This window comes from Salvia miltiorrhiza, chromosome 8 (assembly GCF_028751815.1).
Source record: "Salvia miltiorrhiza cultivar Shanhuang (shh) chromosome 8, IMPLAD_Smil_shh, whole genome shotgun sequence".
Taxonomy (NCBI): Eukaryota; Viridiplantae; Streptophyta; class Magnoliopsida; order Lamiales; family Lamiaceae; genus Salvia; species Salvia miltiorrhiza.
In genome coordinates, this window is record NC_080394.1 from 41,219,163 (window position 1) to 41,246,665 (window position 27,503).

General features: G+C 40.8%; 1 pseudogene; it reads right to left on the reverse strand.

The window, feature by feature from the left end:
- Nucleotides 1-1,814: 1,814 nt before the first annotated feature.
- LOC130998480 (uncharacterized) lies at nucleotides 1,815-18,946 on the reverse strand (annotated as a pseudogene).
- Nucleotides 18,947-27,503: the final 8,557 nt, after the last annotated feature.

The window sequence follows — 27,503 nt, forward strand, 5'->3', positions numbered from 1 at the left end:
ACAAAATTACATTTGCACTTTATTTTCAAATTTATGTTTTATTGAACTATATATTTCAAGTGTTTTATTAAAACTATATATGTTTTATATATTTATGGCAATGATGATGATGATTGCATTTAACATAAACAAATAAATTCAAATCACATTACAATAACCAAATTAAAACACTTTTAGTGTATTAATGTTAAAATAAAATAAAATTAATAATTAAATATTTTACCGACGATAAAAATAAGGATGGAAACGAACTCGATCAGTAATTAACAACATCTTTCAGGTATTATCTCCACATATTCAAAGATTATAAATATATGAGTGAGCATATAGCATTTAAATGAATTAATAGGTGTAGATATATCAATAATACGAGTGTTCTGTACTGGTGACCACTCGAAAAGAATTTCAAAGTTAAGTGTGCTTGACATAGAGCACAAGCAAGATGGGTGACCCACTGGGAAGTCGGGTGACCGACTGGGAAGTTCATCTAAATTATGCAATACTGTATAAATACAGAAATAAATTGTGGATATACAATAAATAAATAAATAAATAAATAAAATAAAAATTAAAAAAAATTATCGAGGGCAAAATGCCGTCGGTAATTGGCGACGACATTTGCCCTCGGTAATATCCTGGCTAACTCCGGCGATGCGCCACCGGACGGCGGTGGACATTACCGACGACGTTAATGCCGCCGCTAATTACCGACGGTAAATGCCGTCGGTAATGTTCCGGCAATTCTCCGCCGATCAACGGCGGTAAATGCCGGCGGCTGTGCCGCCCTTAATTGCCGGCGGCGGCCGATCGCCGTCGGTATATCGTTACCTACGAGCCCATTAGCGGCAGCACATTGCTGACGGCGCCGCCGCCGGTAGCATATTTTACCGGCGGCCGTTCTTTATTACCGACGGCATTCTGCCATCGATAATCTCTGCTTTTTTTGTAGTGTATAGTCTTTTAAACTTCAAACAAGATGATTCTCACGAATCAATTTTATTCATTCAAACTCCAAACGAAATGATGCTTGAAACTCATTTATGATATTTTAAGCTCTAAATAAGATGATGCACAAATGGTGATTTTTTAAACTCTATACAAGATGATGTTTAGAAGTTAGTTATAATCTCACAAGCTTCTAATTATATAATCTCACAAGTCTGCCCTGGTCTTTCAAGCTCATATTTAAAGCATCAGATAGTGATGTTCAAACGATTGACGCATAAGTCAGGCATAGTATTTTAGGATCTAGACGAGATAATGCTTAAAAATCAGATATCGTCTTTCGGGTTCTTGATGATCATGAGATGAGATGATGCTTAGATGAAAAATGAGATTTTAAATTAATTCTTATCCATCAATATATTACAAATGTACAAAATTTATATAAACGGGTATTTTTATTATTCTAACAAAAAGTTAACATTTTATTGACGAATATAATTAAGACTAGTACAACCATCCGTACGTTGCACGGTGGGCGTTATTTTGAAAGAATATTTTAAGTAAAATAAACATAAATCTAATTTAGTATCATGGGCGTTATATATTTTGAAAGAACATTTTAAGTAAAATAAGCATAAATTCATCATAAACATAAATCTAATTTAGTATGCTCATTTGTACGATGCACGATCAACATCAAAATTGAACGACATTTAATTTTAATAAATAAATATACATATTAAAATATAATTTAGATATAAGTAAATGCGAACATGAATCTTAATAAAAAATTAAAATTATCCACAATATGATCTCAAAGAAAAACATGAATCTAAAAACATTTGAATTTTCAATTTTTGAAATAAAAATTAATTGATTTTAATTAATAATGTGAATTTTCTAGACTCCAGCATTCTGCTCCAAAACCTCAGCTTTAGGCTTTGCATAGGATCATCATCAGTAGCATCTTTCTCGCCTTCTTGCTCGTCAGCCATCTTCTTTATGTGCAAATCTTCGGCTGCCTCCATCGCTTCTCGTGCTCTGCTCGAAGCCGCAACATTTTCATGCTCTCTTGATGCTACCTCTCAAACCAAATGTCAACATCCTCCCAAATAGGTTTGGCCGCTAACCCTGCTCTCCACCGTTGATTTTCTTGGGAAGCGCATAATTAATTGACGGTGAGGACGCGGTCGTAGAATTCAACGTCGTCCATATTGTCCATGGCGGAAGCAGCGTCTTCTCTCTCTAGAAAAGTGACAAAGCCGAAGGAGCGGTGCTTCTGGGTGGCCTGGTCCAAGTCCAACGACGTCTTCACATCATTAATGTCTCCGAAATAGATGAAGGCAGCATGGAGTATTTGCTCGTTCACTTCCTTGACTAAACCGCCGATGTAGAGAGTATTCTTCTGCACTCCTTCGTTCATGTCATGGCAATTTTTTCATTTCTCCACGAATCACATTAGTATTAATTTGCTCGTTTAATCCCAAAATAAATTTATTCATAAATTTATGCAATATATAATTATGTAATGTAACTGCTACGTGTATAAATTTATGTTTATAAGTTGTCAAATTTTTTGAAGTGGGTTAGTGGGGCGGTTATGCATAAGTGAGAATACATGTATAATTATTGATTATTGATGGTATCATTTACGTGGGTTAGTGGAAGTAAAAAGTTTTAAATTATTTTTAAATTATCTTTAATTTAAATTTGAATGCAGTTAAAAAATTGAACTCCATTTGAATTGAGGTATCCGAAAATATGGCATTGGTGTAGTTGAAAACAAAAACTAATTTTTAAATTTTGGCGGTAAAAAGTAGTCGTTAACTGCCTTTTTATATATTATATAGATTAGTATAATGTAAATTCTATTACATGAAACTAAATTAATTAAAAATTAATTATATTATACAAAAATAATATAAATAATTTATAGGGAAATTATATGGAGCCATAATTATGGCTGCCATAATACCCTTGAAATTTTATGGAAACTATTTAGGACTAAAATGTCCCTTTAAATATTTTTGGCATATATTTTATAATGGTTAAGTGTATTCAATACCTCCAATTTCCAAATTATCAAATCCACTGAAAAGGAAAAGAACAAAACAGCAAATAAATGGCTCCATAAATTAACTTCTTCAAGTTTTCACATATATTAACTCTTCAAATTTTTGGATGTAGGGCAGCATAAATGGCTTCATATAATTTCATCATCAATTATCATCATGTCGGACCATATATATATATATATATATATATATATATATATATATATATATATATATATGTGTGTGTGTGTGTGTGTGTGTGTGTGTGTATATATTGTAATTTCAAATTAAAATGAAATAAATATTTGAAATTATGTGTAGATTGTTATTTGTGTTAATTTGAGTGTTAATATGACTAAAACAATTATATTAATATTGATTATGAGCGTAGAGTGCTATTGTTAGTGTTAGTGTACATATTGTAAAAATAAATCATCATTAACATTTATAAATCTAATTAATTGGATAGTAGACAAATTTATATTACAAATTAGATATTTGTACTTAAATACAAATAAAAACATAGCCTCGATTTACTTCAAACCGACTCGATCCTCAAACTTTAAGTACCCACTACCAACAATTTGAAGAGTCTAGTCATATTTATAAAATGAGACATTTTTAACATATAAATTAAGATGATTCGACATTTTTACCTATTAACACATCATAATATTATATATATATATATATATATATATATATATATATATATATATACATACATATCTAACTCCTATAAAGAAAAATATAAAATATGATTGAAATTTTTTAAGAAATTATCTTGTTCTAGACTTGAAAGATCATTGAATAAAACCTAGGAAATGGAAGATATATAAATAAAAAAAAAGTTTATGAAAAAAGAAGCATAAATGTGTTTAGTTTGGTATGATTTAACAACTATAAAATATAACTAAATTTTTTTAAAAAATTACCTTAGTTGAGAGATCACTGAAGAAACCTTAGAAAAAAAAAAGATGAATTAACGAAGGTTTTTTTTTAAAAAAAAGAATAAATTCACCGTGGTTTGGTGTGGTTTAAAAAATAGTACTATAATTCTGGTGTTTACGGAACCAACACCTAAATCTATAAAAGGAAACATAAAATTCTACCTAGTCGAGAAGGCTGGAAAGAGTAAAAATAGCTGATCGGAAACCTTGCACGAGAGAGAAAACAACTATTGTATTCGAAAATATGAGAGAGCGTAAACCACAGTACACGAGCTCGAGCCCTATTTATAGATTTACAAGCGGAGGGGTAAAATAGTAAAAACATCTTCGGTGCATGCGTCCTGCGTGGTGGAAGGGTACGCTGGTAATTTCGATAATACGCGGGAGACCTTCCCGCGCGTTTATTGGCTCCTCTGATGGAAATGTCTTCTCTGGCGAAGGCGTCTTCTCTGGTGATATTGACATCTCTGGCATGAAGGACTCCTCTGGTAAACACGTCTTCTCTGGCATGAAGGACTCCTCTGGTAAACACGTCTTCTCTGGCAAGGGCGTCTCCTCTGGTGGTAATGACTTCTCTGATGGAGCTGATTTTTCTGATGACGATGACTTCCCTGACGATGGTGACTTTTCCGGCGCGGATGATTCCTCTGGAGAAGAGGGCTCCTCTGTCAAGAATGACTTCTCTGGTGCGGATGACTCCTCTGGCTAGAGTCATTCCTCTGATGGATGAAATCCTTCTGGTAAAAATGGTTCTTCTGACCCATACGGCTCCTCTGATGAGAGTGATTCCTCTGATTTGTACTCTCTCCCTACTCTGCATATATTGCTCCTCACCAACCACTCCCCCCTCTAGTCTGGTTGAACCGGGTATTCTTCGTGTTCAACCAGTGGTGTGTTATCAGCATCAAAGCTTTGTTATTTTCCTTGGCCCCTGTAAATCATAAAGACATAAGCATTTTGACATTTTGACATTATGAGAAAGTAAAAAGAAGCCCTGTAAATTGTTCTCTGGCATTTTTGTCATTCCCGCCCCCTGGTCTGGCTAGTTCACTCTGGAGAGGTACAACTAGTCAGAGGACTCGCCCGCGTGGATGACGTCATCCGCATTAAATGTCTGCCCAGTCTACAGTATTTTCCCCGTACCCCGAGGTTACTTTTTAACCTTTGCGTCCTTTCGCCTTTCCGTAGAAATTCCCATCCGTTGATTTCTTCCGTATGCCACGTGCCGTTCATCCCGCGTGCTGGTGGTTACCCGCGTACAATCTTACTTAGCCGATTCGAACTCCCCTTTTTTCACTATTCTTCTTCTCCAAGTTTTCCGAGCGAATTTTCTGCATTTTCCGGCGATTTTCTCACTGCTCCGGCGTTCTCACGTGACCCTTCCGCTCCAGGTTTTACCGTCCATCTTTTTCTGGCCTAGGTAACTCGCGCATCCTCTTCCCTGCAATTTTGTGTTTATTCATAGCGTAGTGGTATAACTGTTGGTGCTCTGATTGAGCGTGCTAGAAACCCTAGGGTTGGCATCTCCCATCATGGCCTGCACCTCCGCCCCTCAACCCTCTCGCTCGCCCTCTCCTTCTGCCCAAGACCCTTCATCTTCCTCCCCATCGCGGCAAGATCCTGAAAATCTTCCTTCCCCCTCTATTTCTGGCGAATCTCAAACTGCACCCCCTCCTTCTCCACCTAAGAAAAAAGGGAAAAAGCCCCGCCAACCCCCCAAAAGTATTCCTCCATCCCGCCTTAGTGTCGCGGAGGTGGAAAAATTGAAAAGCAAATGTAGGCGTCCTGCAGGTTTGCAGTTCGAGGCCTTCTCTAAGGGTTCAACGCCTCCCGAGAGCCTTCACCATCACAAGTTAATAGTTGTTTGGAAAGCCCAGATAGAGGCTGGTTTAAGGCTCCCTCCCCCTACCTTGCTGGTTGACGTTTGTAATTACTTTCACATCCCCTTTTTTCAAGTCGCTCCTTCTGCTATCCGGAGGTTATATGCCTTCCATGTTTTGTGCCGGGCTAACGGTGTTGGGGACACCGCCAAGCTATTTTGTCAAACCCAGACCCTTCGCATGCAAGGCAATCCCTTGTACAGTTTTGCCTCTCACCCTAAATATCCTACTACTTTTCTTTCCTCCCTGAATTCCTTGGATAAGGGCTTCCTGGAATATTATTGTTATGTGCGCACCCTTTTCGGCAACTGGCGCGATTATGGTGCTTCGGAGCTGGAATGGCATACAAGTCGCACTACTTATAAACCAGCCTCTCCCGAAGTCCCTTCTACCCGTGACCAGAGTATTATAACTCACCTTAATGCTATGAATAAGACCCAGCCTCTAGACTGTAGGTACCTGGCCGAGAACAATTCCTCTCTGGCATATAATGGTCTGTTTCCCCTGTATCCAGCGAGATCAATAGGTAAAAAATATACATTAGAAAACACATTAGCTTTTGTTACCCTGCTTTTAATGATGTGAAATTTTGGTTTGCAGATATGTCTTGGAGATCGAAATGTGGGGACAATTTGCCTGACACCCCTTCTCTTGCTGGCAGCGGAGCACATGGCCCAAGCGGTTCTGCTTCCAGAACAAGTCCCTCGGAGCAGCCTGCTGGTTCCGAACTGATCCCCATTCCCCCTGTAGTTGAAATCCCAGAGGGGAATGTGGAAGCCTCGCACCCCTTTGATGCGGAGGAAGTTGATGCGGGGGCTCTTGTTCACAGAAGTAGGCACTCCAGTGCTGGTGACGCCGCTGGCACCCGTGAAGAAGATATCCAAGTCGTGGATATTATCGATGAGGTTCCTTCACCTGATTCGGCTCCCGATGCCACCCTTGCCGATCTTACGAAGAAGAGGAAGAGAGGTTCCCTGATCTCTGTGGGTGAGAAGGAGAGACAGGAGGGCCTAAAAAAGGCTGGCAAGTCCTCAGAGCCAGCGAGGAGGTCTGCTGGTGGTGTGAAGATTCTCACTCCTGCTGGGGACAAGGGCAAAGGGCCAGCGAAGAAGTCAGCTGGTGGTTCCAAGGTTCTCCCCTCTGCCGGTGGAAAGGGTAAGGGCAAAGCTGTGGTGCCCTCGGCTGCTGAGTCAGAGGATCTTGTTCCTGGGCCCATTTCGAGTTTATCGGGTAAGGCATTAATTAATGCGCTGATAGCTCGTGTCCACTCGGAGGACCGAGAGAAAGTGGAGAATTTGTCTCGGGCGTCTCTGGCTACTCAGCTATGCCAGCTGGCTCTTCAGGTACCCTGCATATTATATCTTTGCCATAAAAAATTCGAGTTACTAACCTCTCTATTGTTCTGTTGGGCCCCCTTCTGTTTGCTTGCAGGTGGAATCACGGTTATAGGGTGCTGTTAAGTGCATCCATGACTATGATATGGCAGAGAAGGAAAGAGAAAAAGAGCAGGCAGAGGTCGCCCAGCGCGATGATGTTGTTGCTGGAGTTGTGGAGCGCTTGAGCAAGGCTGAAGCGGAGGTTGTTGAGTTGAAAGCTAAATTAGCTCAGGTGGAGGTGGAGAGAGCTTCCTTGGCCTCCGAATTGTCGAGGGCCACAAAAGAGGGCCATGAATGCCTGGCCAGGTTCAAAGCTGGTTATGAAAGAGACTACGAGGAAGCCAGGCGGGGCTGGAAAAGGATACTTGTGGAAGCTCAGAACCGCGCGTTCGTCCTGGGGGCTCGAGATCAACGCCTGGAGTATTTCTTGTCTCCGCGGGGTCAACATTTCCTGGGGTTGATGCTGGAAGGCACTCTGGAGGCTTTCAAAAAGACTCCCGAATACTTGGAGGATTTTGGACCCCTCTTTGCTTATGTGATAGAGCAAACAGCTTCCAAGGCATTGGAGATGGCGGGGGCCACCCCAGAGCAACTTGCCACTTTGAATTTCAGAGCCCTGATGGATAACCTCCAGGATGAGGAGATAAATAAGCGGATGGGGATCCCTGCGCATTCTCCAGAGAAGCCAGAGTGGTGGTACCCAGTACTAGAGAAAGCCATTCCCTATTTTTCTCTTGGGATTGGATCTGACTCGCTGCCCTCTACTCCCGCGTATGCACCTGCGTTCTCTGCTTCCTTGGCGCGCTTTGTGAACCGGCTGCGGGATCCTTCTGGCGAGAGCTCCCGAACATTTTCCCAATTCGGCCTGGAGCCTCCCCTGCCCTCTGACTTAGCGGCTTCTGTCTTCACCGACTCTGCCTCTTCCCCCGCTGCGGTGGGACAGCTGTTCGACCTGTACCAAAATGAGGATCTGTATGTGCAGGAGGCTGCAAAGTTGTTGGATTTGGGAGTTCGTCTTCCTCAAGTGAAGGAAACTGGCCCGTTGCCCGTGTTCACAGAGAAAGCCGTTTCTGGCCATGCTTCTGCCGGTGGTGTTCCTCCCCTAATTTCATCTGCCTCTGCTCTTGTCTCCTCTGCTGCTGCTCAAGCTGCTTCTGTTCCTCCCTCTTGATGTTCCCCCTTTTACTCCTGACTTTATCAAAAGGAAAATTTTGTAACTCTTTAATTTGTACCAACTGAACACTTACCGCCAGTTTTTGATGTACATCTTTGCTTCTTGGGCATGCTCTAATGAAATTTCATTCCCATGTCCGCTTCTTTCGTCTCTGTTATTTGTGTTGTTTTCGCTGCTTGTTGAGGTGGGACTTATATTTCCGTCTTTCCCCTGTTGATTTGAATTGACTTGTTATGATTGTTGTTGATGCTTCTCTGATCCCCTCCCTTGGAGTTGCTTTAATTTCTGCTATGAGGATTCCATTGACTCTTCTATCGAGAATTTTGATGACCCCTCTGGTGAGGATTGTGATGACTCCTCTAGCGAGGATAGTGATGACTCCTCTGTCGAGGATTGTGATGACTCCTCTGTCGAGGATGGTGATGACTCCTCGGGCGAGGATTGTGAGGATGATGGTGATGACTCCTCTGTCGAGGATGGTGATAACTCCTCGGGCGAGGATTGTGATGACTCCTCTGTCGAGGATGGTGATGACTCCTCTGGCGAGGATTTGGTTGACTCTTCTGGGAAGGATTTTACCGCTTCCTCTGACTAGGATTTGGTTGATTCTTCTGGAAAAGATTTTACCGCCTCCTCTGACGAGGATTTGATAGATTCTTCTGGAAAGGATTTCACCGCTTCCTCTGACGAGGATTTGGTTGATTCCTCTGGAAAGGATTTCACCGCCTCCTCTGACGAGGATTTGATAGATTCCTCTGGAAAGGATTTCACCGCCTCCTCTGACGAGGATTTGGTTGATTCCTCTGGAAAGGATTTCCCCGCCTCCTCTGACGAGGATTTGGTTGATTCCTCTGGAAAGGATTTCACCGCCTCCTCTGACGAGGATTTGGTTGATTTCTTTGCTGGCGATTTCGTGCTTCCCATCCGAGCTGCTTCCCATCCGCGCTGCTTCCCATCCAAGCTGCTTCCCATTCAAGCTTGAGCACTCTGCGCGGAGCATGGAAGACCCGGAGGGTGCAACCAACTTTCGCGGCTTACGATTAAATAGTAACCCTCTGCGTGGAGCATGGAAGGCCCGGGTGGCACGACCAACTTTCACGGCTTACGATTAAATGCTATCTCTGCGCGGAGCATGGAGGGCCCGGGCGGCCCAACCAACTTTCGCGGCTTACGATTGACAGGGACACCCTGCACGGAGCTTGGCAGACCCGGGGGGTGCACACCACCTTCCATGGCTTATGGTTAAATGCAACCTCTGCGCGGAGCATGGAGAACCCGGGGGGTGTAACCAACTTTCGCGGCTTATGATTAAGTGCAATCTCTGCGCGGAGCATGGAGGGCCCGGATGGCGCAACCAACTTTCGCGGCTTACGATTGAATAGTAACCCCCTGCACGGAGCATGGAAGACCCGGGGGGTGCGACCAACTTTCGTGGCTTATGGTTAAAGGATCACCCTGCACGGAGTTTGGCAGACCCGGGGGGTGCACGCCTCCTTCCGTGGCTTATGGTTAAGCGATCACCCTGCACGGAGCTTGGCAGACCCGGGGGGTGCACACCACCTTCCATGGCTTACGGTTAAATGCAACCTCTGCGCGGAGCATGGAGGACCCGGGGGGTGTAACCAACTTTCGCGACTTATGATTAAGTGCAATCTCTGCGCGGAGCATGGAGGGCCCGGATGGAGCAAACAACTTTCGCGGCTTACGATTGAATAGTAACCCCCTGCACGGAGCATGGAAGACCCGGGGGGTGCGACCAACTTTCGTGGCTTATGGTTAAAGGATCACCCTGCACGGAGTTTGGCAGACCCGGGGGGTGCACGCCTCCTTCCGTGGCTTATGGTTAAGCGATCACCCTGCACGGAGCTTGGCAGACCCGGGGGGTGCACACCACCTTCCATGGCTTACGGTTAAATGCAACCTCTACGCGGAGCATGGAGGACCCGGGGGGTGTAACCAACTTTCGCGGCTTATGATTAAGTGCGATCTCTGCGCGGAGCATGGAGGGCCCGGGTGGCGCAACCAACTTTCGCGGCTTACGATTGAAAGAACACCCTGCACGGAGCATGGAAAACCCGGGGGGTGTGACCAACTTTCGTGGCTTACGGTTAAAGCAACCTCTGCGCGGAGCATGGAAAACCCGGGGGGTGCAACCAACTTTCGCGGCTTATGATTAAGTGCTATCTCTGCGCGGAGCATGGAAGGCCCGAATGGCACGACCAACTTTCGCGGCTTACGATTGTCAGGAACCTCTGCGCGGAGCATGGAGGGCCCGGGTGGCACAACCAACTTTCGCGGCTTACGATTGTCAGCAACCTCTGTTCTGGTTGAGCATGACCCCTCTGCTCTGGTGGAGCGTAATTCCTCTGGTTTGCCCTAGTCTTGCTGAGAAGCAATTTTTGAATTTAAAAATTGGGACCTACGGGTATACACCCTACTCCCCCCTCTGGTGACATGTGCAATACTCTGTTATGAACATGTTGGCCCAATTATTTCTTACTCCCTTCTCCGGCCCATAAGCTCATGCGGGCCCATTACCCCTTAGCCCATTTCTTAAACCCAGTATCGTCTCTATATATATCCTCTTCCGATCCTTCAAACCCTGGATCTGCTGATGTTTTGCCTCCCTAGATCGGTTGTAAGGCACTCAAGTAAGGGAATTTCCCCTCTAAACACTCACATCCCTGAGGGCTCCGCCTTTTCCCCTGTGCTTCTGGTGTAGATCTCTAACTTTGTGGTTGTAACGAGTGGAGTTCCCTTGCTTGAGTGTTTTATAACCAGGCTCCTCAGATCTAGACGTTGATTTCCCAGATCTGGGTGTTGGGTTTCCGGATCTGAGCGTTGGTTCCTCAGATCTGGCCTTTGGTTTGTTCCTCCTCTGTATTCTTTCTTTTTGGCATTTTGACTTGTTGTTTTTCTTGGTATTCTGCAGACACAAAGTGGAGTTGAAGTAGATCTGAGAGGTGAGCGTGTCCCAGCCACGAAGAAGAACTTGGAGTGTTGGATCATGGAAGAAGAGATGTCCATCCCTGATGCTTGTTTTCCCTTTGACCTGCTAAGAAGCAGTTTTTGTATTTGTTTCTCCCTTGTCCTGCTAAGAAGCAGTTTGCATTTTGAATTTAAAAATTGAGGATTATGGGTATACACCCTACTCCCCCCTCTGGTGACATGTGCAGTGCTCTGCACGAACATGTTAAGTAGCATATGTAGTGTAAGAAAACAAGAATTGAAATAAACAAACACAACACCAGGGAATTCCCTAGAACCACATATCTGTTTTATTGATATTATGGCCCCGGACCTCGTTAAAACCCCTGTGGGGAAAAAGAGTATCCGGTCTACAAGTGATTACTCCTGCTAAGAAGCAGTTATACATAGAACTTTTTGAGTGTGTTTATATTCCATGGTCTGGGTAGAGCTCTGCCGTCTGAATCCGACAATATGTACGCACCGCCTCCCAAAACCTCTGTGACGATGTATGGCCCTTCCCAATTGGCTTCGAACTTACCCACCGCCTTTAATGCATCAGCTCGCTTGAGAACCAAATCTCCCTTCGACAATTTCCTCACTCTGACCCGTTTGTCATATCCCGCTTTGATGATGCCTTTGTACTTGGCCGCTCTGATACGGGCTTCCTCCCTCTGTGCTTCCACCAAGTCCAGCTCTGCTCGGCGGAGCTCCTCATTGTGCTCAGTGTCATACGTGGTAATCCGGTATGATTCTAGTCGTGCCTCTGCTGGTATCACCGCATTGGATCCATACACCAGCGTGAATGGTGCCTCCCCTGTCGCCGTTTTTGGACTGGTTCGATGAGCCCAGAGGACGGTGTCCAGCTCTTCTACCCACTTCCCTCTGCTCTGAGTTAGCCTCTTCTTGATTCCCTCACATATGGACCTGTTAGCTAATTCCACTTGTCCATTTGCCTGTGGATGAGCCACTGAGACAAACCTCTGTGTAATATCCATTCGGTCGCAGAAATCCGCGATCCTTTGCCCCGTGAACTGAATCCCGTTATCAGACACGATGATGCGTGGCACTCCGAATCTGCAACAGATATTCCTCCAGATAAAACGTTCCACTGTAACTTCATCGATCTTGCTCACGGCCTCAGCTTCGACCCATTTGGAAAAATAGTCCACTGCCACAATGAGAAAGCATTTCCCTCCAGGTGCTGTAGGCAGCTTCCCAACTATATCAATGCCCCATTTATCAAACGGACAAGCAGCGTACATTACACCCATGGGCTCCCCTGGTATGTTGATTTTCCCGGCATGCCGCTGGCAAGCTTCACACCTGCGGACAAACTCTCTGGCTTCCTGGTTGATGTGAGGCCAATAAAAACCTGCCCGAATGATCTTGCGTACAAGGTCTCGAAATCCGGTGTGCCCGCCGCAGCAACCTGCATGAATCTCTTTCAGAGCAAAGTTAGCTTCCTCTGGCGATAAACATTTTAGCAGAGGTTGAGTAAAAGATCTTTTGAAGAGTTGATCATTGATTAGGCAGTAATTTTCATAGCGGGCCCTTTGGTTGGATTCTCTGCTTAGTCGTTCCCCTGTTTTCAGAAAGTGTATAATCGGAGCCCGCCAATCATCTCTGATCTCTACCGAGAACACCTGCGAAGTTTCCATCTCTCTGGTATCACAGAGTAAAATAATCTCGTCGCTCCAAGTTTGCTCTACTGCGCTAGCCATTCGCGCCAGTAGATCCGCTTTTGTATTCTCCTCCCGTGAAATCTGCTCGAGCTTGAATTCCATGAACTTTTCTTTCATTCCATTAATTTTGGTGTGGTACGCTTTCATCCTCTGATCTTTAATATTGTATCCTCCTGAGAACTGTTGAGCTACCAATTGAGAATCTGTCCTGATGATGACACACTCGGCTTTAAGCTCTGACAAGATATGTGCCCCTCTGACCACTGCCTCATATTCCGCCTCATTGTTAGATAACCGGCAGGTGAATTTAATAGCGAACTGATATGTTCCGTATCCTGGCGAAGTGATATGTACTCCAATTCCGCACCCCTCTTTTGTCACTGACCCATCCACATAAGCCACCCAGAACTCTGGTATGGGACGACGAGTTGTTTCTTGTATGAAGTCTGCCAATGCCTGCGCCTTGATCGCCGTTCGTGGCTCGTACTCTACATCATATTCCCCTAGTTCCACAGCCCATTTGACCATTCTTCCCGACAAATCCGCGCGCCCCAAAACTTGTTTAAAAGGTAAAGACGTGCGTACCACCACTCGATGTGAAAGGAAATAAGGCCTCAGCTTTCTTGCCGTGATCATGGCCGCCAGAGCCGCCTTCTCGATCTCTGTGTAGTTGAGCTCAGGGCCCTGAATAATTCTGCTGACAAAATAGATGGGTCTCTGATGACTTCCCTCCTCTCTGATTAGCACAGAGCTGATTGACTCCTCCCCCATAGCTATGTATAGATACAACGTTTCTCCCGGAATTGGCTTGGTCAGAGTTGGGAGTTTTGCTAGGTATACTTTAAGATCCTCAAATGCCGCTCGGCATTCCTCTGTCCATAGAAACTTGGTTCCCTTCCTCAACACTTTGAAAAATGGCATGCTTCGCTCTGCCGATCGCGATATAAACCTGCTCAAAGCAGTGATACGCCCATTCAGAGTCTGCACCTCCTTGATTCCTCTGGGCGGTGTCATTTCTAAAATAGCTTTGACCTTGTCGGCGTTGACCTCAATCCCTGCTGGCGTGACTTTATACCCCAAGAATTTCCCTGTGGTGACCCCAAAAGTGCACTTGGCTGGGTTTAACATGAGTCTGTGATCTCTGACTACTGTGAAGATTTCTTCCAGATCCGACACGTGGTCCTCTGCCCTGTTACTCCGTACGAGCATATCGTCTACGTATACTGAGATATTCTTAGCAAGCTGTTCTTTGAAAATTTTCTCCATCATCCGCTGATATGTGGCTCCTGCATTCTTCAGACCGAACGGCATACTCTTCCACCCATATACGCCACAGCAGACGGCAAAGGCCGTTTTGGCGATGTCTCCCCTGTTCATCTTTACCTGATGATACCCTTGGTACGCATCCATCATGGATAATAAGGCACATCCTGAAGTGGAGTCCACCAATTGGTCAATCCTCGGCAGAGGATAGTGGTCCTTCGGACAAGCAGCGTTTAAATCTCGGAAGTCCACACACATCCTCCAGGTGTTTGTTTTCTTGGGTACCATCAGTGCGTTTGAGATCCACTCTGGGTATTGCACTTCCACAATATGCCCAGCTTTCAATAGTTCATAGACCTGCTCTCTGATGGCAGCGTCCTTTTCAGCCCCAAAATTCCTTGTCCGTTGCTTTACCGGCTTGACCTTAGGGTCCACGTTGAGGCAATGCTCCGCCAACCCTCTATCGATTCCCTTCAAATCTGCGGTGCTGAAAGCGAATACATCCGCATTTCGCCGGAGACAACCAATGAGCTCTTCTCTGACTTGATTACTCATGGCCGATCCAATCTTAGTTTGGAAACCCTCTTTCCCTGGAAACAACTCTATCATATTGCAAACATCGCTAGTGGACACCAGCGCGGTTTTCTCTGTGGAGTCTCTGTCTTTTAATAAATCCGCCAACTCTTGGCGCTCCTCTGCTGGGGCATGCACCTCGCCCACTTTCCCCCTCTTCCGGGCGTTCGACCCCTCTGTCCATCTTTCCCTTTTCTGCCCCGCTGATTGTGTGAGCATTTGCACGTGGCATGCTTTTGATGTCGTCTGATCGCCACAAACTTCTCCCACTCTTCCACCCTCGATTGGAAACTTCATTTTAAGGTGAAACAAAGAGATAACCGCCTTGAACGCCGTCAAGGCGGGCCGGCCGAGTATGACATTGTATGAGGGTTTAGGCATATCCACCACTAAGAAACGTACCATCCTTGTTTTGTTGCCCGCCACTGTACTGCCAAGAATCAACGGCAGCTCTACATACCCCAGGGGCATGACCATCTCTCCTCCAAACCCAAACAGAGGAGCATTTGTCGGCTCAACATGAGCGTTAATTCCCATATTTTGGAGACATTCCTTGTACAAGATGTTTACAGCGCTGCCCGAATCCACGAAAATACGGTGAATAATGCAGCCGGCAATGTCCGCCGTGATGACCAGCGCATCATCATGCGGATACATTAATGTGCGTATATCCTCTGCTCCAAAAGTGATTGCCGGCTCCTCTGCCGCGCTGGTGACTTCCATGACCCTTTTAGGATAATATCCTGTTTTGACTGCTCTGACGACTTGCTTTTTAGCCCTATTTGATGTGGGCATCCCGTTTTCCCCACAAATCATGTGAACTTCCCTTCTATATGGGGGGGGAGGAAGAGCTTGTCTGTCTGCCCCCTCTCTGCGATTATCCTGGTTGTCATCAAGCCTGCGATCTCTGTTGTTGTTCCCCTGTTCTCGTCGCTGATCCCGGTTATTTCTTTGATCCCTCTGATCTCGTTGATCTCTCTGATCCCTCTGATCCCGCTGATCTCTCTGATCAGTCCTCCTCTGACCTTCATTTCCCCTGTCAATGAAGTGGTCGAGACATCCCTGGCGCACCAATAACTCCAATTGGTGTTTAAGGTGTCCACAATATTTCGTGTAATGCCCGAAGGAATTGTGATATTCACACAACTTATTGTTAGGACCTTCCTGCGGCGGCCCAGTCCGGTAGGTCCCCGGTGCCCTAAAGAACGGCTGATCCTTTATCAGATGAAAAATTTCTTCTTGTGGTTTGATCAAGGGCGTGTATTCGGTAAACCGTGTTACTTCATTCACTGTGCGCTGTTGATTAGATGGCATTCCTCCCTGGGGTGGGAGTACCCTAGGAGGCAATCCTCTGAATGGGGCCCTATCTTGCTGTCTCTGTCTTTCGGGTGCTTCCTCAGCTTTCTTGACTCTGTGTTTCTCATTTTCCACCTTCCTCGCCATTTTGGCGTCCTCCAACTGTAGATAACCCGGCAGCCTTGCCATGATGTCATCAAAATCCCTTGCTGGTCGAATTTGTAATTCGTCAAAAAAGATCCCTGGCCTGAGTCCTCTGACATAGGCGCAGTTTTTAATTTGTGATTCTGCCTCTGGCACCTCCAGAGCGGCAAGGTTAAACCTTGCTGTGTATTCCCGAAGCGTTTCTCCCTGCTCCTGCTTAATATCCATCAGCGAAAGGGCTGACTTCCCTACCCTCCGCGAACTTGCGAACTGACGCAAAAAACGAGTCTGTAATTCTTCGAATGAGTGAATGGAATTTGGGGGCAGCGTCCCAAACCACAACTGAGCTGGTCCAGTGAGCGTAGTTGAAAAGATGCGGCACTTGATGCCCTCCGTGTACATGTGCAGCGTAACCAACCCTTCAAACCGATTGAGGTGTACCTCCGGATCGGTAGTGCCATCGTAATCCAGTGAGATGGGCTTGTAGCTTCTAGGTAAGGTATCTGCCAAAATATCGTCCGAGAAAGGACTGCGGTTGTTGATCGGGTGGAACCTCGATGTCTTAGCTCTCTTGTCCCCCTTGTGCCTCCCCTGTTCCCTTCTGTCCCTGGGTACTTCATGAGCGTGGCGCTTGTGGACTCTATATTCATGTCTGCCAGAGGAATACTCCGGCTCTCTTTCCTCTGACCTCTCTGTGTAGCGCGATTTTTCCGATCGATGGGACTTCTCCACCCGGTGCGATTTTCCTGACCTTTGTTCCCTGTCCTCCCTTCGGGATTTCTCCCTCAGTGACTCCTCCAGATCCTGGAGTTGATGCTTCAGCTGAGACACTTGGTTTTTTAGCCGAGCTTTCTCCCTCGGTCTCTCTTCCTCGAACACCAAAGAGACGGATTGACTATCAGACTCGTCAACCCTCTCCTTTCTCACAACACTGTTGAGTCTGACCCGGCTCCCCTCTGGTCTTCTTTCCACTTCCCTGTCAGCAGGGTCCCCTTGCACTTCCAGAGGCATCGCAGCTTGTTTGTTGATTGCTAAAGTGTTTACCTCCTGAGCAGCGGGAGGTGGGGCCTCAGTGCCCTGCAAAGTAGCCGTTTCCACCAGTGGAGCTACAGTGGGAACAGTGGACAACATGGGAGTTCCTAGTGCCTGACGCACAGCGGAGTAGTGAAGCAGCGCCATCATCTGTTCCATCGACCCAAACGTGATCTGTCCCGCTCCAGACACGGGAGTTAAGCATGGCATGTCAGATCCTGGAGTCACCAGAGCAGATCTCTGGAGACTTGCATTCAACCCTGTCAACGGAGTGGCGGGGATAGCCTGAAATCCTGGTGGGGCAGTGAAGGTAGCATTGCCCTGTAGGCCAGGGAACAGTGAAGGTGGCACCTCAGTGGTGAGAGCAGCGGAGTCGAACTCCCTTTCTAGGTTGCGGTGAGCGTCTGATGATCCCATGGTACCTACACATAAACAAAGTGAGAAACCATTCTAACGACGAAAGAATAAACCCCTTATTATCGATTGGAGTCCCAATGTAAGAAATCCAATAAGAAATCCCGGCTTCCGGTGCAGAGACCGTTAAAAAATTCCCTTCCAAATAATTCTACACTCGGGGAAATAAACCCAGAGTATAGATTGAGAAAACAGAGCCCTCAATAAAACTTCAACAGACGCAAGATACCCAGAGATAAATACAAACAGAGCTATCACCAGAAGATATGTTAGCACGATTGCATTAAACATGATAAGAAAAGAAATTATGTAAGAGACCAAGCTAATAATACGAAGATTAGTCAAGGAAAACATGGAGAATCATGAATAATCGTTTCCCATAAGTGAAGATCATTCACAAAACAACAATATGGATCTCACCATAACTAAGACAAAGTGTTAATCATCATATTATTGAGGTAAAACTCTTGCATCAACGACAATAAATACTCTTCGCCATCGACGATTAACCACAAAAACCCACAGATCCGCAACAAAAAACCCCAATACATCAGGATCAGAGCATAACTTCCCAATTCAATCATCGAGATCGAAGATTAACCACGAAAATCATGGAAAACGCCCATAAACCCCCTCCCTTAAACGAAAAACGTCTATAAACCCCCGGCACAGAGCCAACATAACAAAAACAGGGCATCAACTCCGATCCAACGATATAGAACGAAGATTTGTCATCCAGGCAAAGGAAGTAACGGTAATTATCAACCTCAAACGAAGAAGACCCACAGATTTAACCACACGAGCCCAAGCACAACGAAGACTATCCATAGAAACCATGGAAACACTGATAAACATCCTTCTTAAATGAAAAATACCAGTAAATTAACAGTATCAGCCTCATCATAACGGAAACAAAACACTATTCCCCGATCCACCGATAAAACACGAGGATTAACCATAAAAACATGGAAAATACTGATAAGCACCATCCGCGAACAAAAAACACTCACAGATCAACCACGCAAGCCCAATCATAACCAAAATGGAGTGCTAACTAACATCCTATCGCTGCAAACCCACAAATCCCCAGCACAGAGCCAATCATTAAGCAAAAACAGAACCAAAATTCCATAATTCACCGATAAAACCGTTAGATCTACGAATAAACTCTCCATTCTCCAAAGGAAACTCATGTTTGCCCATAATTACCCCGATCCACAGTGAAGAAACGTAAATTTTCCCTAATTCATAATTTATAACCGTCACCACCTTTTCCCCATGCACAAAAACACAATTGAACGTAGATTTCCCGAACTTGTAAGTAAATTTGCACGAAAACATAAAAACTGATCTACAATAACTTGAAACCTCCGAATGATGGCGTAATTGGGACCTACGCATGCAAATCCGGCGACGATTCCGGATCTGCATACGCAGGGGGTGGAATTCTCACGCCTTAGCCCATTGTTTCCCACAGACGGCGCCAGTTGGTGTTTACGGAACCAACACCTAAATCTATAAAAGGAAACATAAAATTCTACCTAGTCGAGAAGGCTAGAAAGAGTAAAAATAGCTGATCGGAAACCTTGCACGAGAGAGAAAACAACTATTGTATTCGAAAATATGAGAGAGCGTAAACCACAGTACACGAGCTCGAGCCCTATTTATAGATTTACAAGCGGAGGGGTAAAATAGTAAAAACATCTTCGGTGCATGCGTCATGCGTGGTGGAAGGGTACGCTGGTAATTTCGATAATACGCGGGAGACCTTCCCGCGCGTTTATTGGCTCCTCTGATGGAAATGTCTTCTCTGGAGAAGGCGTCTTCTCTGGTGATATTGACATCTCTGGCATGAAGGACTCCTCTGGTAAACACGTCTTCTCTGGCATGAAGGACTCCTCTGGTAAACACGTCTTCTCTGGCAAGGGCGTCTCCTCTGGTGGTAATGACTTCTCTGATGGAGCTGATTTTTCTGATGACGATGACTTCCCTGACGATGGTGACTTTTCCGGCGCGGATGATTCCTCTGGAGAAGAGGGCTCCTCTGTCAAGAATGACTTCTCTGGTGCGGATGACTCCTCTGGCTAGAGTCATTCCTCTGATGGATGAAATCCTTCTGGTAAAAATGGTTCTTCTGACCCATACGGCTCCTCTGATGAGAGTGATTCCTCTGATTTGTACTCTCTCCCTACTCTGCATATATTGCTCCTCACCAAATTCAATTTTTATTTGACAAAAAAAAAAGAGAAGATGAAAAAAAAAAGAGAAGAAAAGAAGCATAAATGCATCAAAGAGGGATTGATCATTCGTTGAGAGAAATTATGAGAAAGCCTTTACCACTATGATGAGAAATAATTCACATCAATTACTCAATAAAATCCTGAATTTAAAAACGTAATTTTCAACTATGTGTAAAGTTTAATGATTATTTTAGTTATTAAATAATTTTATAATGTAAATTAACATTATACATTATTATGAGTACTACACGTCATAATAAATAAATAAATATTTTCATTCACAAACATAAATAAAAAGTTGTAAAATTTTAACGAAGAGAGAGAAAATAAAATATTTTAAATCTTTTTATAACTTATTAATTTTAAAACTATTTTTTTGATGAGTTTTATACTATATAAAGATATTATCACAGACATATATATTTAAAATGCATACTGAATATTTCTTTGTAAATTAAATTTGACGATATTTAGAAAAGAATTAAAATTATAAGAGAGAGAGAGAGAGAGAGGGAAAATATGGAGGGAAAAAACTAATTTTTTATAGTATATTATATAGATTTTCTAGTTCATAATTTTTATATTAATTATTCGCAATTTTTAATCAAATATCTGAAATTATGTGTAGATCAGTGTTATTTGTGTTAAAGTGTTAATATGACTAAAAAGATATATTAATATTGATTATGTGTGTAGAGTGTTAGTGTTTATGTTAGAAGTTATGTCAACATGCATGCATGATACAATATTTTTAAAACTAATTAATAGGTTAGTAGCTAGGCAAATTCATATTACAAATACAAATTTTGTACTTAAATACAAATAAAATTTTAAGCTCGGTTCGTTTCATATCGACTCGATCCTCAAATTTTAGGTACCCATTTACGTACTTACTAATAATATGAAGAGTCTCGTCATATTTATAAAATAAGACATTTTTAACATATAATGTAAAATGATTGAACATTTTTTATTATTAACACATGCGCGCGCACGCTGATTAAAAATTAATTATATCATAAATTATATAGTGCTATGATTATTTTATAATTAATTTGATGGATTGCAATTGATACACAATTATAGTGGTGTGATTAATCTTAAATATTTAATCTATTTAAAATGTAAAAGTTATTTTTATTTAAAGATTAAAGTTTGAAAAAAACTCTCTCTCATCTCTCATCTTTCCCCTCTCATCTTTTTTTGAATAAATTTATTTTCAACCATTTTCTGTGTTTAAATAAATAATTATAAAAATTAAACAAAATCAAAATATAAACAAGTACAAAATATATTTAATAAATAAATAAATATTTAATACACAAACATAAATAAATAAATGTAAAAAAATAATGGAGAGAGAGAAAATAAAATATTTTAAATATTAAATTTTTCATGCCTAATTTATTTAAAATTCATTTTTGATTGGTTTTTTGTACGAATATAGATAAAAATAGTGGAAAAATTGGTGGGAGAAGAGATAAAAAAAAAAGAGAGAGAGAGAGAGAGAGAGAATAATAGGAGAAAAAACAATTCACTTTTTATAGTATTATATAGACGAACAAAAATTGTGAATTTTTTAATTTTATTCTTTAACAAAAATCGTTTTGCAGGAAATAATTAAAATGATTAGGTAATGAAATCGTGATATTGTAGGCCAATAAAGGTAAAGCTTTCAAGTTAAATGTAAAAGTACATAAACTTAAAATTTGTGGGTTAACTTTATATATATATATATATATATATATATATATATATATATATATATATATATAGGGTCGCATTCAATGGAGACCATTTCTTATATAGAGAATGAAGACCAAATCAAGGCCATTCATCTCAATCCAATCAATGATCCAGATTAATTCATGATTTGATTTTTCATGTAATTAAATAATGGTTAATTACATTTATTTAATCCAGAAAGGGCAAAAACGTCCACTCAAATCTACTGAAATATGGGATCCCATTGAACAAATCCTGAAAATTCATCTTTTTCCATTCTGGGATCTAATTCGTCAATGAACATAATAGATGAACATTAGTATGTTCATTGTTTTCCTACGAACATTTTGACGAACATCAGTATGTTCATTGGTTTTTCTACGAACATATCGACGAATATCAGTATGTTCATTGGTTTTTCTACGAACATATCGACGAACATCAGTATGTTCATTGGTTTTCTACGAACATATTAACGAACATCATAATGTTCATTGATATTTTCTACGAACACTTCATTGACGATATGCAGATCTGCAAATCCGGCGACGACGCGGCACGGCGGTCGCCACCACGAGCGTTCTACCATTGTCGTCTTCATCGGCTTCACCCTGACGACGCCGGGGCAGCACAGCCTCGAGAATCCTCCGCCTGCGACGCCGACGGAGCAGCAGAAGGAGGATGAGATGGAGGCGATAGGGGAGGAAGGCGGTGGAAGGGAGAATGGAAGGGATGGCAGCGGAGCAGAAGCGGCGGCGCAGCAGAGATGGGGAGGCGGCGGAGCAACAGGGGATTGGGGGAGGCGGCGGGAGAGGGGGGAGAGTGATTGAGAGAGAGAGATAGAGAGAGAGCGTGAATGAGAGAGAGTGAGTGAGATTAGGGTTAAATAGAAAATGACATGCTTAACCTTTTGATTATAAAATAAATTAAAATTAATAAATTTAATCAATTAAATTACCACCATTAGATTAAGTTAGATCAAGGAACCAGATTTGGTCTTCATTCTCTATATAGGGGAGTGGTCTCCATTGAACTCTCCCCTATATATATATATATATATATATATATATATATATATATATATAGGGGCGCGCTCCAGTGAGACCCCCTATTTTTCGTGTAACGTGAGTACAATGAATAAGACATATAATACTAATGAACAAAACGTATATCTAATGAACAAGATGTATATACCGATGAAAAATAAAATTTAAAAAATTCGTAATGAATAAGACATATATATTGATGAACAGGGCCGTATATACTGATGAACAATGCAGTATATACTGTTGAATAACAAAATTTAAAATATTATGCTCCCTCCAGGATTCGAACCCTGCGAAAAAAAATCACCCTCCAGATACAATATCAGCCATAGGATTGATAAAATAAACGCACCAGATCGTGCCCTAGATCTCACTAAAATTAGGGGGTCTCATTGGAGCGGCCCCATATATATATATATATAGGGAAGAGTTCAATGGAGACCACTCCCCTATATAGAGAATGAAGACCAAATCAAAGTCATTGATCTCACCAAAATCAATTAATCAGATTCATCCGAATTCTTCAAGTTTAGGAAATCCTGTAAATTCCTCATTTTCCAATTCTGGGAACCAACGAACATTATTATGAAATTACGAATATAAGTATGTTTATTTGTATGTTCATTTGTTTTTATACGAACATATTGACGAACATTAATAGTATGTTCATTTGTTTTTTATACGAACACATCAACAAACATTAGTATGTTCGTAAGTTCATAATAATATTCGTTGGTTCCCAGAATTGAAAAATGAGAAATTTATGGGATTTCCTAAACTTGAAGAATTCGAATTAATCTGATTCATTGATTTACGGGATCAATGGCTCTGATTTGGTCTCTATTCTCTATATAGGGAAGTGGTCTCTATTGAAGCTGACCCTATATATATATATATATATATATATATATATATATATATATAGGGGGCCGCTCCAATGAGACCCCCTAATTTTAGTGAGATCTAAGGCACGATCTGGTGCGTTTATTTGATCAATCCTATGGCTGATATTGTATCTGGAGGGTGATTTTTTTTCGCAGGGTTCGAATCCTGGAGGGAGCATAATATTTTAAATTTTGTTATTCATCAGTATATACTGCATTGTTCATCAGTATATACGGCTCTGTTCATCAGTATTTATGTCTTATTCATTACGAATTTTTTAAATTTTATTTTTCATTAGTATATACATCTTGTTCATTAGATATATGTTTTATTCATTAGTAATATATGTCTTATTCATTGTACTCATGTTACACGAAAAATAGGGGGTCTCACTGGAGCGCACCCCTATATATATATATATATATATATATATATATATATATATATATTAAAATTGTTGCTTAGTATCCGTCCCCTTATTGGCTTAATATCCCTTTAACATATCTAAAAATAACTCAATGTATATTAGGTAATAATTAATTAGTCAAACATAACATAATTAGTTTAATGTATGTAAGGAAATAATCTTTTATTAGTAAGGAAAGGAAATATATGTAGGGGTGACATTGTAAAATAATAAATGAATAATTAAATATATAACTATAATAAATATAAAATTACTAATTTAACCCATTATAATTTCAAATCCCGTCGAATTTCAATGGGTTATGCACTAGTTTACATTTACATACATGTTAATATAATGACAATTAAGTTCCAAACGACAGTTGCGTATATTAATATTCTGCCTAATTGGCTGTTAAATTAGTTTGTTAGCAATTTAGCATTGTATGGGAGATTTGGGAATTGAGTTAATGGCGAAATAAGGTCACGTCTCACTTAATATCTTTTTAGTTATTGCATTAATTATAGCTGGCTGTAACGTATGGAAATCAATAATTCCATTTACATGCCTAAGATTGAACAATAATTTCATTTTCTTATCTTTTTTGTCATTTGCTGGTACATACCCGGGTCAGATTTGTGATCACATATATTTGAGCTTATTCGAATTCAAATAAAATTTTAAAACTTAACTTTATATCTAAAATGCTTATATATTTATCCATAATTACATAATTTATTATTATTTTTTATAACAAATGAGGTTAGATGAAGACTACAATCAAAACAGGATATTAAATGGTCATAGATTATCAAAAAAGGGTTAATTGCCCCTAAATACACCACATTTTCTTGAATTCTATAATTGCATATCACCTTTAAAATTCGTCTCTAAATACGCCACATTTCCTTGAATTCTACAATTGCACATCACCTTTAAATCCGCCCCAAAATACATCACCTTTATATTTTTTCTGTTTTTGCACATGACTAAAAAATTCTCAAGAAATAAATTAAAGTGTTAACTTATAAATCTAAATATCTTTTTAGCAACGGAAATATAATAAAATAAAATTCTTTATAAATAAATAAAGAATTTTATTTTATTACATTTTCGCTGCTAAAAAGATATTTAAATTTATATTTAACACTTTAATTAGATTAGGGTGTTACCACTTTAAATGACGTGGCTTCCAGATTGGCACAACTGTGTCGTTTTGAATGTTATGATCGTATGTGTTACCATTTTATTAACGTGGACAATAATTGCATGTTCACACACTAAGTATACTATGTATGCTTAACCCATATTTAATATTTCAGGTAAATGACATTGGAGGCGCGTGGAGAGTCGAATGGGCGCGTCGAACCTCTTAAAAAAAATGTTTCTTTCAAACTCATTATATTATTCATGTGGTACTTTTGATTATTGTAACTCTAAATTCCAAATTATATCGAATTCGTGTGAAATTTATTAAAATAAAATTTTCATTTTATTTTCTTAATGTCACGACTTGTTTATTTTTTTAATTCAAGTTATTTCTAAAAATTTATTAGAGAATTTATTTCTTTACGAAAATACTTATTTATATATATATATATATATATATATATATATATATATATATATATATGATTTAAACTTTATAAAGAATTTTATTTTATTATATTTCCGCTGCTAAAAAGATATTTAAATTTATAAATTAACACTTTAATTTATTTCTTGAGATTTTTTTAGTCATGTGCAAAAACAGAAAAAATATAAAGGTGATGTATTTTGGGGCGGATTTAAAGGTGATGTGCAATTGTAGAATTCGAGGAAAGATAGTGTATTTAAGGGCGAATTTTAAAGGTGATGTGCAATTATAGAATTTAAGGAACTGTGGTGTATTTAGGGGCAATTAACCTATCAAAAAATTGAGGGTTATATATTTTGCGACAATCATTTTGCAGTATGTAACATAAATTCCAACAGCTGCAATTAGATACATAAATAACACCTATTTATGGATAGACGCATTAATATCTATCACATTAAAATGTAACAGCGTCGTATAGTATAAACGTAATCAGTGCCCAAGGGGACACCAAACGGTGCGACCTTCTATGTGTGAACAGTGAGGTCTCGGGTTCAAATCTCACTGCTCTCCCTCCCCAACTCCTTCAAATTAAAAAAAAAAAAGTATAAACGTAATCATTTTTTTTTAGTTCATTATTCCTATTTACATATAAATGAATGTACACTAGCCCGTCCACGTATCAGCCAATATTGATTTAATATAGGGTAAATATCATAAAACCCCTGAAGTATACCCGATTTATCAAAAATACCCTGAAATTTTCAAAATGTTCTCTAAACCCTCAAACTATCAGATTTTTATCAAATATATCCCGCATTTATTTTCCGATCACCAAAGACGTGATGTGGCTCGCCGGATGCCACAATGTAATTTATATTTAATTTTTTTTAAATGCAATGGCAAAAACGACGTCATTTCGTACCATATTATTTAAAAAAATTCACTCTGAAATTTAAAATTGACTTCTATTGTATTTGAAATTCATACTAATAACCTAGAATTAGGGATAAACGCGGTAGAATATGGTACGAAACGAAGTCGTTTTTCCATGTCATTTTAAAAAAATAGAATATAAATTACACTGTGGTATCTGGCGAGTCACATCACGTTTTTGGTAACCGAAAAATAAATGCAGGATATATTTGATAAAAACCTGATAGTTTGAGGGTTTAGAGAACATTTCGAAAGTTTCAGGGTATTTTTGATAAAATGAGTATAGTTAAGGGATTTTCATGATATTTACCCTTTAATATATATACGTCTATTTTTGTTAACGTGAGCAGAAAACATTTGTCATAATTTTCTTAGTCATAAATTCCACATACTCAGTCGTGTATGGTCAAGATTTCCCCTCCTTTCAATTTCAAGAAACAATAAAATCTTTTTCATCACATGTACCAATACTCTTGATTTTTACGTACACTAATTCTTATGACCAGCCATTTTATATTAATAAAAGCTCTATTTATCGTGTGTTGTCAATTCGTAATGAAAAACTTACCCTTTCAAACCTCTTTTTTCATTTTTTTTATTGTGCATAATTGGGTCAAATTGATTAATCATAAATTTATGCTTAAAGGTTTTCTATTTCAATATGAGGTCACACAATTTCAACACATTCTCAAAAGAATCGGACAAAAAAGAGGAGCTAATTGGCAAAAGAAGCATGAGGGCAACTGATTGCAACCGTGCAATTGATTTATGAATGACACTACTGCAACATACAAATGACACTTAAAGAAGATTAAGTGTCATTTGTATATTAAAATAGTGTCATTCGAAAATATTCAAGTATCATTTCTCGATTAAAATAGTGTCATTCTGACAATTAATTGCACGATGCAATCAGTTGCACATAAATATTTGTGT